Raw genomic sequence first — 15,745 nt, forward strand, 5'->3', positions numbered from 1 at the left:
GTCAAATCAGGAGATTTCACTACACATAAATATCCAGGAGCTAAGAGCCATTTACAATGCCCTATGCCAAGCAAGTCCCCTGCTTCAAAACAAACCGGTTCTGATCCAATCAGACAACATCACGGCGGTCGCCCATGTAAACAGACAGGGCGGCACAAGAAGCAGGAGGGCAATGGCAGAAGCCAGAAGGATTCTCCGATGGGCGGAAAATCACGTGCTAGCACTGTCAGCAGTGTTCATTCCGGGTGTGGACAACTGGGAAGCAGACTTCCTCAGCAGACACGACCTTCACCCGGGAGAGTGGGGGCTTCATCCAGAAGTCTTCCGATTGATTGTAAACCGTTGGGAAAGACCACAGGTGGATATGATGGCGTCCCGCCTCAACAAAAAGCTAAAAAGATATTGCGCCAGGTCAAGGGACCCTCAGGCGATAGCTGTGGACGCTCTAGTGACACCGTGGGTGTACCAGTCGGTTTACGTTTTTCCCCCTCTGCCTCTTATTCCCAAGGTGCTGAGAATAATACGAAGGGGAAGAGTGAGAACTATACTCGTGGTTCCGGATTGGCCAAGAAGAACTTGGTACCCGGAACTTCAAGAGATGCTCTCAGAGGACCCATGGCCTCTACCGCTAAGGCGGGACCTGCTGCAGCAGGGGCCCTGCCTATTCCAAGACTTACCGCGGCTGCGTTTGACGGCATGGCAGTTGAACGCCGGATCCTGAGGGAAAAAGGTATTCCGGAGGAAGTCATTCCTACCCTGATCAAGGCCAGGAAGGATGTGACTGCAACCCACTATCACCGCATTTGGCGGAAATATGTGGCTTGGTGTGAGGCCAGGAAGGCTCCAACGGAGGAATTTCAACTGGGTCGTTTCCTGCATTTCCTGCAAGCAGGGGTGACGATGGGCCTCAAATTGGGGTCCATTAAGGTCCAGATTTCGGCTCTGTCGATTTTCTTTCAAAAGGAACTGGCTTCGTTGCCTGAAGTTCAGACTTTTGTCAAGGGAGTTCTGCATATTCAGCCTCCTTACGTGCCTCCTGGTCAGAGGTCACATTGGTTCGAGCCACTTAAAACCATGGATTTGAAATATCTCACGTGGAAAGTGGTCATGTTGTTGGCCCTGGCTTCGGCCAGGCGTGTATCAGAATTGGCGGCTTTGTCGTGTAAAAGCCCTTATGTGATTTTCCATATGGATAGGGCAGAGTTGAGGACTCGTCCTCAGTTTCTCCCGAAGGTGGTATCAGCGTTTCACTTGAACCAACCTATTGTGGTGCCTGCGGCTACTAGGGACTTGGAGGATTCCAAGTTGCTGGACGTAGTCAGGGCCCTGAAAATTTATGTTTCCAGGACGGCTGGAGTCAGGAAAACTGATTCCCTGTTTATCCTGTATGCACCCAATAAGCTGGGTGCTCCTGCTTCTAAGCAGACCATTGCTCGCTGGATTTGTAACACTATTCAGCTTGCGCATTCTGCGGTAGGACTACCGCAGCCAAACTCGGTAAAAGCCCACTCCACAAGGAAGGTAGGCTCATCTTGGGCGGCTGCCCGAGGGGTCTCGGCACTGCAACTTTGCCGAGCGGCTACTTGGTCAGGGTCTAACACTTTTGCTAAATTTTACAAATTTGATACCCTGGCTGAGGAGGACCTTGAGTTTGCTCATTCGGTGCTGCAGAGTCATCCGCACTCTCCCGCCCGTTTGGGAGCTTTGATATAATCCCCATGGTCCTTACGGAGTCCCCAGCATCCACTAGGACGTCAGAGAAAATAAGAATTTACTCACCGGTAATTCTATTTCTCGTAGTCCGTAGTGGATGCTGAGCGCCCATCCCAAGTGCGGATTGTCTGCAATACTTGTAAATAGTTATTGTTCCACAAATCGGGTTGTTATTGCGAGCCATCTGTTCAGAGGCTCCGTTGTTATCATACTGTTAACCGGGGTTCATATCACGAGTTGTACGGTGTGATTGGTGTGGCTGGTATGAGTCTTACCCGGGATTCAAAATCCTTCCTTATTGTGGCAGCTCTTCCGGGCACAGTATCTTAACTGAGGTCTGGAGGAGCGTCATAGGGGGAGGAGCCAATGCACACCAGATAGTCCTGAATCTTTCTTTAATTGTGCCCAGTCTCCTGCGGAGCCGTCTATTCCCCATGGTCCTTACGGAGTCCCCAGCATCCACTACGGACTACGAGAAATAGAATTACCGGTGAGTAAATTCTTATTTTAACTCATTCTGAATTTTTAACTGACATACGTCAGGAAGCCTGGTCATCTCCAGGAAAAAAGTTTTCCCTGTCTAAAAAGATGCTAGCTCGTTATACTATCCCTTCGGAGTTCAGTAACAAGTGGGAAACTCCACCGCCGGTGGACTCTCATGTCGCCCGTCTTGTGGTGTTATCTACTCTGCCTGTCACCACTGTCACCTCACTGAAGGAACTGACAGATAAGCGTGTGGAGGGATGCCTGATGTCTATTTACACTGTTACCGGTGTTATACGTAGACCCACTATGGCTGCCTCTTAGGCTGCGAAAGTAATTGAAGTATGAGTTCAGGCAATTGAGGATGAGCTACCACTGGATTTTTGACACTGCCAGACAATATCTGTCTTATATTACCACAGCCTATCACTATATTCAGTAGGCGGCCTCTGATGCAGGGGTCATGGCGGACAAGGCATCTACTACGTGTATCCTGGCTCACCGGATTCTGTGGTTGAGGTCCTGGAAAGTGGACCTGGACTCTAAAAAGATCTGGGAGGTACTCCCTCTCAAGGGTGACATACTTTTTGAGGATGATCTGAACAAGATTGTGACTGACTTGGCGACGGCCAAGACTGCGTTCTCACAAGTACTAATCCTTCTGCTCAGAAGGCTAAGAGTACCACTTTTCGTTCCTTTTGACCTCCAAGTAAAGCAAAAGGTCAGGCATACCCAAGACAGGCTCGTACTTCCAAAACCACTAAGCCCAAATCTAAACAATCCTGGGTCGCCTGTCAGCCTGCTTCCAAACATGACAAGCCTGCTGCATGATGTGGCGGGCCTCCCCCTGGGGGACCCCAGGGTGGGAGGCCGTCTTCAGCAGTTCGCCCAGGCCTGGTAAAAGACCAAGAACGGGAAGTTATCTCTCACGGGTACGCAGTCTTTTAAGAGATGTACCCCTCACCAGTTCTGTTCAACGGTTATTCCTTCATATCTGTTGAAAGCGCAAGTTCTACACCTGGTTGTATAATCTCTCCTGGAAACAGGATTGGTAGTGTCGGTACCTCTGCCCCAGAGAGGCAGGGGATACTATTCGACCCTGTTTCTAGTTCCGAAACCGAATGGGTCTTCCCGGCCTATCCTCAACCTCAAATCATTGAACAAGTTTGTAAGAGTGTCCAAATTCCATATGGAAACTCTGCGCTCTATTGTGCTGGCCATGGAACCCGAGGACTATATGGTATCCCTGGACAAACAGGATGCTTACCTGCACATACCTATTGCCGTGTCGCATCAGCAATATCTGCGGTTTGCTATTGGCAACCTTCATTTTCAGTTCAAGGTTCTGCCATTTGGAATGGCCATGGCACTCAGATTTTCACCAAGGTCATGGCCGTGATGATGGCTTTCCTCCGTCGTCAGGGAATCAGGATCCTGTCATATCTGGATGACTTGTTGATTCTGGCGAACTCCCAAGATGTCCTCCTCAGTCAACTGGAGATGTCTGTCCACTTCCTCACAGCCCACGGGTGGCTCATCAACTGGAAGAAGTCCTCGCTGGTCCCTGCTCGGAGCATGGTGCACCTGGGGGCGCTGCTGGACACACACATCCAAAGACTGTTTCTCTCTCCGGAGAAGGTCCTGAAACTTCAGGAAAAGATCAGATACTTCCTCTCTCGCTAGAGAGTGTTGATACACTTCGCGATGCAAGTACTAGGCATCATGGTGTTGGCTTTCGACATGGTGGAGTACGCTCAATTTCATTCCTGCCCTCTGCAGAGGTTAATCCTTTCAAAATGGGATGGCCTGCCTCATCGGATCAGGTCTCAAATGATCTCCTTGACTCTGGAGGCTCGTCTGTCCCTAAGGCTGGTGGCTACAGGACCAACAGTTGAGCAGGGGCCGTCCCTTCTGGATCTCCTACTGGGTCCTCCGGACAACGGACGCCAGTCAGCCAGGTTGGGGCGCGGTGTTGGAGCAACTCTCTCTCTCGGGTCGGTGGACCAGGGAGGAATCTCTCCTCCCGATAAACATTCTGGACTTGCGGGCAGTGTTCAATGCATTGACACTGGCCTTGCCTCTGGTACAGAACAGGCCTGTTCAAGTACAGTCAGACATCGCCACCATGGTGGCGTACATAGTAACATAGTAACTAAGGTTGAAAAAAGACAATTGTCCATCGAGTTCAACCTATTTGTGGTCTCCTATGCAGTCTTATTATAGGACTAGTTATTTTTATGTTAGGACTAGTTATATTAACTATAATGCGTGCCTACGCACCATAACCCTGAATATCTTTGTCCAATAGGATTTTATGTAACCCATTCTTAAAGGTGTTGACTGAGTCTACTGTTACTACTATTTCAGGCAGGGAATTCCAAACACGTATTGTCCTTACTGTGAAAAAACCTTTTCGTCTCAATGTGCGGAAACTCCTCTCCTCTAACCTAAGCGAGTAACCACGTGTCCTCTGTGCTGGGTCTTATAGAAAACAGGTCTCTCCCGAGCTCTGTGTATTGACCCCTTATATATTTGTAGATGTTGATCATGTCCCCTCTTAGTCTTCTCTTTTCCAATGTAAACATGCCTAGCCTTGCAAGCCTTTCCACGTATTCCAGCATCTCCATGCCCTTGATTAGTTTGGTCGCCCGCCTCTGAACCTTTTCTAGATCCAAGATATCCTTTTGCAATATGGTGCCCAAATATGCACACAGTATTCAAGATGTGACCTCACTAGTGATTTATATAATGGGAGTATAATACTCTCGTCCCTTGCATCAATTCCCCGTTTTATGCATGCTAATATCTTATTAGCCTTCTTTGCTCTACTCCTACTTTGGGTACTGCTGCTTAATTTGTTATCTATGTGAACCCCTAAGTCTTTTTCCAGTACAGAATCCCCTAGTATTACCCCACTTAGTATGTAGGTGTAATTTTTGGTCTTCTCCCACAGTGCATTACCTTACACTTGTCTGTGTTGAATCTCATTCTCCATTTTGCTGCCCATGCTTCCAGTTTAGTTAAGTCGTTCTGAAGAGACGTGGTGAAAAGTGACACCATGCTCTCTAGACCTACTGTTGGGTCATTGATGAAAATGTTGAACAAAAGTGGTCCAAGTACAGACCCTTGTTGCACACCACTTAGTACTTTAGTCCAAAAAATGAAAATGATCCATTGAGCACAACGCGCTGCTCCCTATTATCTAACCAATTACTGACCCAAGTGCATATTGTGCTACCTAGCCCTATTTCTTGTAGCTTATAGATAAGACGCATGTGTGGTACAGTGTCGAAAGCTTTGGCAAAGTCTAAAAAGATTACATCCACCTCCTTACCCTGATCAAGGTTCGCACTTACTGTTTCATAAAAGCCAAGTAAGTTGGTTTGACATGATCTGTCCTTCACAAATCCATGTTGGTTCCTTTTAATTACCTTATTTGCTTCAAGGAACTTTTGAATACTGTCCCTTAGAATACCTTCCAATACTTTCCCCACTATAGATGTAAGACTAACTGGTCTATAATTACCTGGTTCTGCTTTGCTCCCCTTTTTGAATGTCGGCACTACCTCCGCTATATGCCAGTCTTTGGGAACCAAACCTGATTTAACTGAAGATCAAAAATAGAGGTCTTGCTAGTTCAGCGTGCAACTCAATAAGAACCCTCGGGTGAATTCCATCTGGACCAGGTGACTTATTAATCTTTAACTTTTTTAATCGGTCACAGACTACCTCCTCACATAAATAAGCATTTAGCAGTGGGACATTATCTTTGTTGAGATTTTGTGTTAGACCCAGCATTTGGTCCTCTCTGGTAAATACCATTGAAAAAAACTTGTTTAGTTTGTTTGCTATGTCATTATCATTTTTGATTAAGACTCCCCTCTTGTCCTTTAAAGGGCCTATACGCTCCTCCTTTAGTCTCTTGCTGTTGATGTACTTAAACATTTTTTGGGGGGATTCGCTTTGCTTTCCTTTGCTACTAGTTTTTCAGTTTCTACTTTAGCCGCTCTTATTCCTTTTTTGCATATTTTGTTACAGTACTTATAGCGCTGGAATGACTCTGCATCCCCCTTAGATTTGTATTTTTTAAATGCTCGTCTTTTTTTGTCCATTAATTCCTTTATATTTTTGTTAAACCACTTTGGTTTTGGATTTTTATTCCCTTTTTTTTTTACTGCTGGTGGGAATAAATTTACGAGTATTAATTAGCAGTGATTTTAATACATCCCATTTCTCTGTAATATTTTTTTCTTTGAAACAGAATTTCCCATTCAATGTCCCTTAACGCTTCCTTCATCATGTCAAAATTGGCTTTTCTAAAGTTTACAGTCTTAGTTGAGCCAGTATAGGACTGCTTATGAAAACTGATATTGAATGTGACCATATTGTGGTCGCTGTTACCTATGGGCTCTCCTACTTCAATATTTGATACCAATTACCCATTGTTAGTTAATACCAGGTCTAAGATTGCATTGTACCTAGTTGGTTCCTCGATTAATTGAACTAAGTAATTATGATTTAGCGTGTATAAATACATATTGCCCATAGCAGTATCACATGAATTGATTTTCCAGTTTATCTCTGGATAGTTAAAGTCTCCCATCACTACTATGTCTCCTACAATTTGCTCTTTCAATATGCTCTTTCAATTTGATTCAGTAACAATTTCTCGTCAGACACATTAATAACAGGTGGCATGTAGCATAACCCCAATAATTTTTTTCCTTTACCCCTCATGCAATTTCTACCCATAACGTCTCAATAGTATTTACAGTCCCTTCTTGAATATCTTCCCGTATAACAGGTTTTAGAACTGGCTTTACGTAAAGACGTACCCCTCCACCCCGTTTATTTAGGCTGTCTCTCCTGTACAGCGTGTAACCCTCTAGATTGACTGTCCAATCGTGAGATTCGTCCCACCACGTGTCAGTAATGCCTATAATAACATATTCCTTGCTTGCTGCAAGGATTTCTAGTTCCCCCTTTTTCTTTTTTTTTTAACTGTAAGACTTCTAGCATTTACATGCATACAATTGAGATATGTATTTCCCCTTATGGTAGGGACATCATAATTCTTATACAGCAAAGATGACCCGTAATCGTCATTGGTTACTGTTATTCTAAAACCCTTATTAGTTCCCATGTTACTACCCTTGCCGTCTGTTCTATTCCTCCCCCCTACTCCTCCCCCGTTTTGTTTACTAATGCCACCCCTGCTATTCTTACTGAATGACCCGTGATTTCTTGCTAAACCCTCCCCATGAATCATAAAGGCGGCACTCGAAGCCGCATGGCAATGATGGAAGTGTCAAAAATCCTCCAGTGGGCGGAACGCCATCTGCCAGCCAAATCGGCAGTGTCTATTCCGGGGGTCCTCAACTGGGACGCGAACTACCTCAGTCGTCAGGACGTGCACGCCGGAGAGTGGAGTCTTTATACCGAAGTCTTTCTACACCTAGTGGACAAGTAGGGCCTATCGGATGTAGACCTGATGGCATCTCGACACAATCACAAGGTTCCGGTCTTCGGAACAAGGACAAAGGATCCTCAAGCAGCGTTCGTGGACGCACTGGCAATTCCATGGAACTTTAGGCTGCCATACGTGGTCCCTCCAGTGTCACTCCTGCCCAGGGTAATATGGAAGTTCAAGCAAGAATGAGGAATACTACTTCTAGTCGTTCGCGCGTGGCCCAGACGGCATTGGTTCTGAGACCTGCAGGGTCTCTCGATAGACCGTCTTTTTCTACTTCCTCAATGGCCAGACCTCCTCGTTCAGGGCCCTTGTGTCTACCTGGACCTGGCCAGACTGGCTTTGACGGCGTGGCTCTTGAAGCATTACTCCTGAGAGCAAAAGGATTCTCTGAGGCGGTCATTCAAACTATGTTGAAAGCCCGTAAACCAGCTTCAGCTCGGATTTATTACAAGGTCTTACTTCACCTGGTATGCTGCTAAGAATTATGATGCATATCCTTTCAAATCTTCCAGACTTTTGGCTTTTCTACAGCAAGGCCTAGACTTGGGCCTTTGTCTGGCCTCCCTCAAGGTTCATATATTGTTGGTGTGGTTTCAGAGAAAAATTGTATCTTTTCCTGACGTTCATACTTTCACTGAGGGATTCAGCCTCCCTATGTCCATCCTGTGGCTCCATGGGATCTGTCTGTTGTCTTGAATGCCCTGCAAGAGTCTCCATTTGAACCTCTTGAGTCTGTGGACCTTAAATGCCTTGCATTTAAGGTCGTATTTCTGTTGGCTATTGCCTCTGCTAGGAGGGTGTTGGACTTAGGCACTTTGTCCTGTCATCCACTCTTTCTGATTCTTCACCGTGACCGGGCAGTTCTTCGAACTTGCCCTGGTTATTTTGCCTTAGGTGGTATCATCTTTTCACCTTAACCAGGAGATTGTGGTTCCGGCCATCACCTCTTCTGGTATATCCTCCAAATAAAAATCTTTGGATGTGGTACGGGCTCTTCGTGTTTATGTGGAAAGGACTGCCTCCATCAGGAGGTCAGATTCTCTTTTTGTACTTTTCGGTTTTCACAAACGTGGCTGGCCTGCGATTAAGCAAATTTTGGCCAGATGGATTAGAATGGTGATTGCACAAGCTTATGCGCAGGCTGAGCTCCCGCTGCTATAAAGGCTCATTCTACTCGGTCGGTTAGACCTTCTTGGGCGGCCCTCCGTGACGCGTCCACTGAACAATTGTGCAAGGCGGCTACGTGGTACTCTGTGAATACGTTCATCAGGTTCTATGCCTTTGATACTTCTGCCTCCCAGGGTGCTTCCTTTGGACGCCGGGTTCTTGTGCCCGCTACAGTGCGTCCCCTCCCATGAGGAACTGCTTTAGGGCATAATTGATGTTTCTCTAACGTCCTAGTGGATGCTGGGACTCCGTCAGGACCATGGGGAATAGCGGGCTCCGCAGGAGACGGCACATCTAAAAAAGCTTTTAGGTCACATGGTGCGTACTGGCTCCTCCCCCTATGACCCTCCTCCAAGCCTCAGTTAGGTTTTTGTGCCCGTCCGAGAGGGTGCAATCTAGGTGGCTCTCCTAAAGAGCTGTTTAGAAAAGTTTTTTTTTAGGTTTCAATCTCAGTGATTCCTGCTGGCAACAGGATCACTGCATCGAGGGACTTAGGGGAGAGATTTCCAACTCACCTGCGTGCAGGATGGATTGGAGTCTTAGGCTACTGGACACTTAGCTCCAGAGGGAGTCGGAACACAGGTCAGCCTGGGGTTCGTCCCGGAGCCGCGCCGCCGATCCCCCTTACAGACGCTGAAGAGACGGCAGAACGGAGGTCCGGAAAGCAGGCGGCAGAAGACTCCTCAGTCTTCTTGAAGGTAGCGCACAGCACGGCAGCTGTGCGCCATTGTTGTCACACGGCTCACTGACTCAGTCACGGAGGGTGCAGGGCGCTGTTGGGGGCGCCCTGGGCAGCAATATAATTACCTTTAGTGGCAAAATAAATACATCACATATAGCCATTAAGGCTATATGTATGTATTTTAACCCAGGCCAGTTTCTTAAAAACCGGGGAAAAGCCCGCCGAAAAAGGGGCGGAGCTTATTCTCCTCAGCACTCAGCGCCATTTTCCTGCTCAGCTCCGCTGGTGAGGAAGGCTCCCAGGTCTCTCCCCTGCACTGCACTACAGAAACAGGGTAACAAAGAGAAGGGGGGCATAAATTGGCGATATTTATATATTAAGAGCGCATATATAGTAAACAACACCTTCTAGGGTTGTTTATATACATTTATAGCGCTTTTGGTGTGTGCTGGCAAACTCTCCCTCTGTCTCCCCAAAGGGCTAGGGGGTCCTGTCTTCGATTAGAGCATTCCCTGTGTGGCTGCTGTGTGTCGGTACGTGTGTGTCGACATGTATGAGGACTATGTTGGTGTGGAGGCAGAGCAATTGCCGATGATGGTAATGTCACCCCCTAGGGAGTCGACACCGGAATGGATGGCTTTAGTTATGGAATTACGTGATAATGTCAGCACATTACAAAAGTCAGTTGACGAAATAAGACGCCCGGCAAACCAGTTAGTACCGGTTCAGGCGTCTCAGACACCGTCAGGGGCTGTAAGACGTCCTTTACCTCAGTCAGTCGACACGGGTACCGACACAGATGAATCTAGTGTCGACGGTGAAGAAACAAACGTATTTTCCAATAGGGCCACACGTTATATGATCACGGCAATGAAGGAGGCTTTGCAGATCTCTGATACTGCTGGTACCTCAAAAAGGGGTATTATGTGGGGGGTGAAAAAACTACCTGTATTTTTTCCAGAATCAGAGGAATTGAATGACGTGTGTGATGAAGCGTGGGTTAACCCCGATAGAAAACTGCTAATTTCCAAGAAGTTATTGGCATTATACCCTTTCCCACCAGAGGTTAGGGCGCGCTGGGAAACACCCCCTAGGGTGGATAAGGCGCTCACACGTTTATCAAAGCAAGTGGCGTTGCCGTCTCCTGATACGGCCGCCCTCAAGGATCCAGCAGATAGGAGGCTGGAAACTACACTGAAGAGTATATACACACATACTGGTGTTATACTGCGACCGGCAATAGCCTCAGCCTGGATGTGCAGTGCTGGGGTAGTGTGGTTGGATTCTCTGAGGGACAGTATTTTATTGACTCTAGAGCAATTAAAGGATGCTTTCCTTTATATGCGAGATGCTCAGAGGGATGTTTGTACTCTAGCATCAAGAGTAAGCGCGATGTCCATATCTGCCAGAAGAAGTTTATGGACGCGACAGTGGTCAGGTGATGCGGATTCCAAGAGGCATATGGAAGTATTGCCATATAAAGGAGAGGAATTGTTTGGGGTCGGTCTTTCGGACCTGGTGGCCACGGCAACTGCCGGCAAATCCACTTTTTTACCTCAGACCCCCTCCCAACAGAAAAAGACACCGTCTTTTCAGCCGCAGTCCTTTCGCTCCTATAAAATGCGACCAAAAGGACAGTCTTATCTGCCGCGAGGCAGAGGAAAGGGTAAGAAAGGGCAGCAAGCAGCCCCTGCCCAGGAACAGAAGCCCGCCCCGGCTTCTACAAAGCCATCAGCATGACGCTGGGGCTTTACAAGCGGACTCAGGAACGGTGGGGGGTCGACTCAAGATTTTCAGCAATCAATGGGTTCACTCACAAGTGGACCCGTGGGTCCTGCAGATAGTATCTCAGGGTTACATGCTGGAGTTCGAAAGGTCTCCCCCTCGCCGGTTCCTAAAGTCTGCTTTACCAACGTCTCCCTCAGAAAGGACGTCGGTTTTGGAAGCCATTCACAAGCTGTATTCTCAGCAGGTGATAGTCAGGGTACCCCTCCTACAACAGGGAAAGGGGTATTATTCCACACTATTTGTGGTACCGAAACCGGACGGTTCGGTAAGGCCTATTCTAAATCTGAAATCCTTGAACCTGTACATAAAGAAATTCAAGTTCAAGATGGAGTCACTCAGAGCAGTGATAGCGACTCTGGAAGAAGGAGACTTCATGGTGTCCTTGGACATAAAAGATGCTTATCTACATGTCCCGATTTACCCCTCACACCAAGGGTATCTCAGGTTCGTGATACAAGACTGTCATTATCAGTTTCAAACGCTGCCGTTTGGGTTGTCCACGACCCCTCGGGTCTTTACCAAGGTAATGACCGAAATGATGGTTCTTCTACGAAGAAAAGGCGTATTAATTATCCCTTACTTGGACGATCTCCTGATAAGGGCAAAGTCCAGAGAACAGCTGGAAGTCGGTGTAGCGCTAACACAAGTAGTGCTTCAGCAACACGGGTGGATTCTAAATCTTCCAAAATCTCAATTGACCCCGACAACACATCTGCTGTTCCTGGGCATGATTCTGGACACGGTTCAGAAAAAGGTATTTCTCCCGGAAGAGAAAGCAAGGGAGTTATCCGAACTTGTCAAGAACCTCCTAAAACCAGGAACTGTGTCAGTACATCAATGCACAAGAGTCCTGGGAAAGATGGTGGCTTCGTACGAAGCGATTCCATTCGGCAGATTCCATGCACGAACATTTCAGTGGGATCTGCTGGACAAATGGTCCGGATCGCATCTGCACATGCATCAGCGGATAACACTGTCACCGAGAACAAGGTTGTCTCTCCTGTGGTGGTTGCAGACTGCCCATCTGTTAGTGGGCCGCAGATTCGGCATACAGGACTGGGTCCTGGTGACTACGGATGCCAGCCTACGAGGTTGGGGAGCAGTCACAAAGGGAAGAAACTTCCAGGGCGTGTGGTCAAACCTGGAGACGTCTCTTCACATAAATATACTGGAGCTAAGAGCGATCTACAATGCTCTAAGCCTGGCAAAATCGCTGCTTCAGGGTCAGCCGGTGTTGATCCAGTCCGACAACATCACGGCAGTCGCCCACGTAAACCGACAAGGCGGCACGAGAAGCAGGAGTGCAATGGCAGAAGCTGCAAGGATTCTGCGCTGGGCGGAGAATCATGTCGTAGCACTGTCAGCAGTGTTCATCCCGGGAGTGGACAACTGGGAAGCAGATTTCCTCAGCAGACACGACCTTCACCCGGGAGAGTGGGGACTTCATCCAGAAGTTTTCCACATGATTGTGAACCGTTGGGAAAAACCAAAGGTGGACATGATGGCGTCTCGCCTCAACAAAAAATTGGACAGGTATTGCGCCAGGTCAAGAGACCCTCAGGCAATAGCTGTGGACGCTCTGGTAACACCGTGGGTGTACCAGTCAGTGTATGTGTTCCCTCCTCTGCCTCTCATACCAAAGGTACTGAGAATTATACAGAAAAGAGGAGTAAGAACAATACTGGTAGCTCCGGACTGGCCAAGAAGAACTTGGTATCCGGAACTTCAAGAGATGCTCACGGAGGATCCGTGGCCTCTACCTCTAAGAAGGGATCTGCTTCAGCAGGGACCTTGTATGTTCCAAGACTTACCGCGGCTGCGTTTGACGGCATGGCGGTTGAACGCCGGATTCTAAAAGAGAAGGGCATTCCTGAGGAAGTTATTCCTACTTTAATTAAAGCCAGGAAAGAAGTGACCGCACAACATTATCACCGCATTTGGAGAAAATATGTTGCGTGGTGTGAGGCCAAGAAGGCTCCAACGGAAGAATTTCAATTGGGTCGATTCTTACATTTCCTGCAAGCAGGATTGTCTATGGGCCTCAAATTGGGGTCCATTAAAGTTCAAATTTCGGCCTTATCAATTTTCTTCCAGAAGGAATTGGCGTCAGTGCCTGAAGTACAAACTTTTGTCAAAGGTGTACTACATATACAACCCCCAATAGTGCCTCCAGTGGCACCGTGGGATTTGAACGTGGTTCTAAATTTTCTCAAATCTCATTGGTTTGAGCCTTTAAAATCGGTAGATTTAAAATACCTTACATGGAAGGTAACTATGCTGTTGGCCCTGGCTTCAGCCAGGAGAGTTTCGGAGTTGGCAGCTTTGTCATACAAAAGCCCATATCTGATATTCCATTCGGACAGGGCAGAATTGAGGACACGTCCTCAATTTCTCCCTAAGGTGGTTTCGGCATTTCACTTGAACCAGCCTATTGTGGTGCCTGCGGCTACTAGCGACTTGGAGGACTCCAAGTTACTGGACGTTGTCAGAGCATTAAAAATATATATTTCAAGGACAGCTGGAGTCAGAAAATCTGACTCGTTGTTTACATTGTATGCACCCAACAAGTTGGGTGCTCCTGCGTCTAAACAGACGATTGCACATTGGATATGTAGTACAATCCAACTTGCACATTCTGTGGCAGGCCTGCCACAGCCTAAATCTGTAAAGGCCCATTCCACAAGGAAAGTGGGCTCATCCTGGGCGGCTGCCCGAGGAGTCTCGGCATTACAACTTTGCCGAGCAGCTACGTGGTCAGGGGAGAACACGTTTGTAAAATTTTACAAATTTGATACTCTGGCTAAAGAGGACCTGGAGTTCTCTCATTCGGTGCTGCAGAGTCATCCGCACTCTCCCGCCCGTTTGGGAGCTTTGGTATAATCCCCATGGTCCTGACGGAGTCCCAGCATCCACTAGGACGTTAGAGAAAATAAGAATTTACTTACCGATAATTCTATTTCTCATAGTCCGTAGTGGATGCTGGGCGCCCATCCCAAGTGCGGATTGTCTGCAATGCTTGTACATAGTTATTGTTACAAAAATCGGGTTATTACTGTTGTTGTGAGCCATCTGTTCAGAGGCTACTTCGTTTGTGTTATCATACTGTTAACTGGGTTCAGATCACAAGTTGTACGGTGTGATTGGTGTGGCTGGTATGAGTCTTACCCGGGATTCAAGATCCTTCCTTATTGTGTACGCTCGTCCGGGCACAGTACCTAACTGAGGCTTGGAGGAGGGTCATAGGGGGAGGAGCCAGTACGCACCATGTGACCTAAAAGCTTTTTTAGATGTGCTCTGTCTCCTGCGGAGCCCGCTATTCCCCATGGTCCTGACGGAGTCCCAGCATCCACTACGGACTATGAGAAATAGAATTATCGGTAAGTAAATTCTTATTTTTTCCCTGTGAAATACTAGTGTACCCCGCTGCAGAAAAGGAGATTTATGGTAGACTTACAATTGTTAAATTTCTTTCTGCGAGGTACACTGGATTCCACAGGGCGGCCACCCTGACGCACTTATTTTCTTTGGTTTTGTATGGCATTAGCCGCTAGTCCCTTCTCTTGTCGTGAGAATGTGGTTTTATGTGACTTACCTCTACCGTCTCTTTACCTGCTACTACATTGGACTGGTTAACTAAACTGAGCTCCAGTGCCTGGAGGCTGGGCTATAGAGGAGGCCGTGCAGTGCATCCTGTGAACAGTCAAAGCTTTAGCCTGTTGGTGGCTCGTATCAAGATCCAACTCTACGCCCAATGCTATTCCCTGTGGAATCCAGTGTACCTCGCAGAAAGAGATTTAACAGTGGTAAATCTGCCATAAATCTCCTTATGTCAGAAACATGAAATGAAGGGAATAAGAACTGTTGAGATTGGCAGAGAACTGGAATTACTGTAGTAAAGAACATAATGAGCAAAACCAAGGTAGCGCATTGCCACCTTTAGTCTTCCTGTATAATATGCCGAATCATAGCTGTAAACATAAGTTACTGATATTCACTTTGTGTGCTGTTTCAATTCTTCACATTGCAGGATACAATAACAAATTTCTGCAGTACTCAAGAAGACCTAAGCATTTATTTCTACTAAAAGATTGCTTTTATGCTTTTGGTTTGGGCTGTTTGTATTCTCCTGTTTTAGAGGAGGTTCTTTTAGCTATCTGTAGCAGACCTTTTGACAGACTTCTTGCATACAGCATACAAAGGAAGTCCTACCCCTTGGGATGCACACCATTACTTGAAGCTGGGAGTTTCTGAAGGTAACCTCTGCAAGACATAGTGAAGGAGAAGATGATTTTTCCAGTTTGATTTAATCGATAGAATACTGTACAGTGTGTTTCAAAGCTGTGAATGGCAGTAGCTAAGAATAAGTGGTGTGGTCTGAATTTATGCAGTGGAGGGAGATCCTCCCATAAAAGGGACACTGTTTAATAACAATGGGCAGA

General features: G+C 47.0%; 1 protein-coding gene across 4 annotated transcripts in view; it reads left to right on the forward strand.

The window, feature by feature from the left end:
- Nucleotides 1-15,745, forward strand: part of PHF10 (PHD finger protein 10) — a 368,645-nt gene that overhangs the window by 231,846 nt on the left and 121,054 nt on the right. The gene's annotated exons all lie outside the window — the stretch shown is intronic.

This window comes from Pseudophryne corroboree, chromosome 4 (assembly GCF_028390025.1).
Source record: "Pseudophryne corroboree isolate aPseCor3 chromosome 4, aPseCor3.hap2, whole genome shotgun sequence".
In the NCBI taxonomy this organism is placed as follows: Eukaryota; Metazoa; Chordata; class Amphibia; order Anura; family Myobatrachidae; genus Pseudophryne; species Pseudophryne corroboree.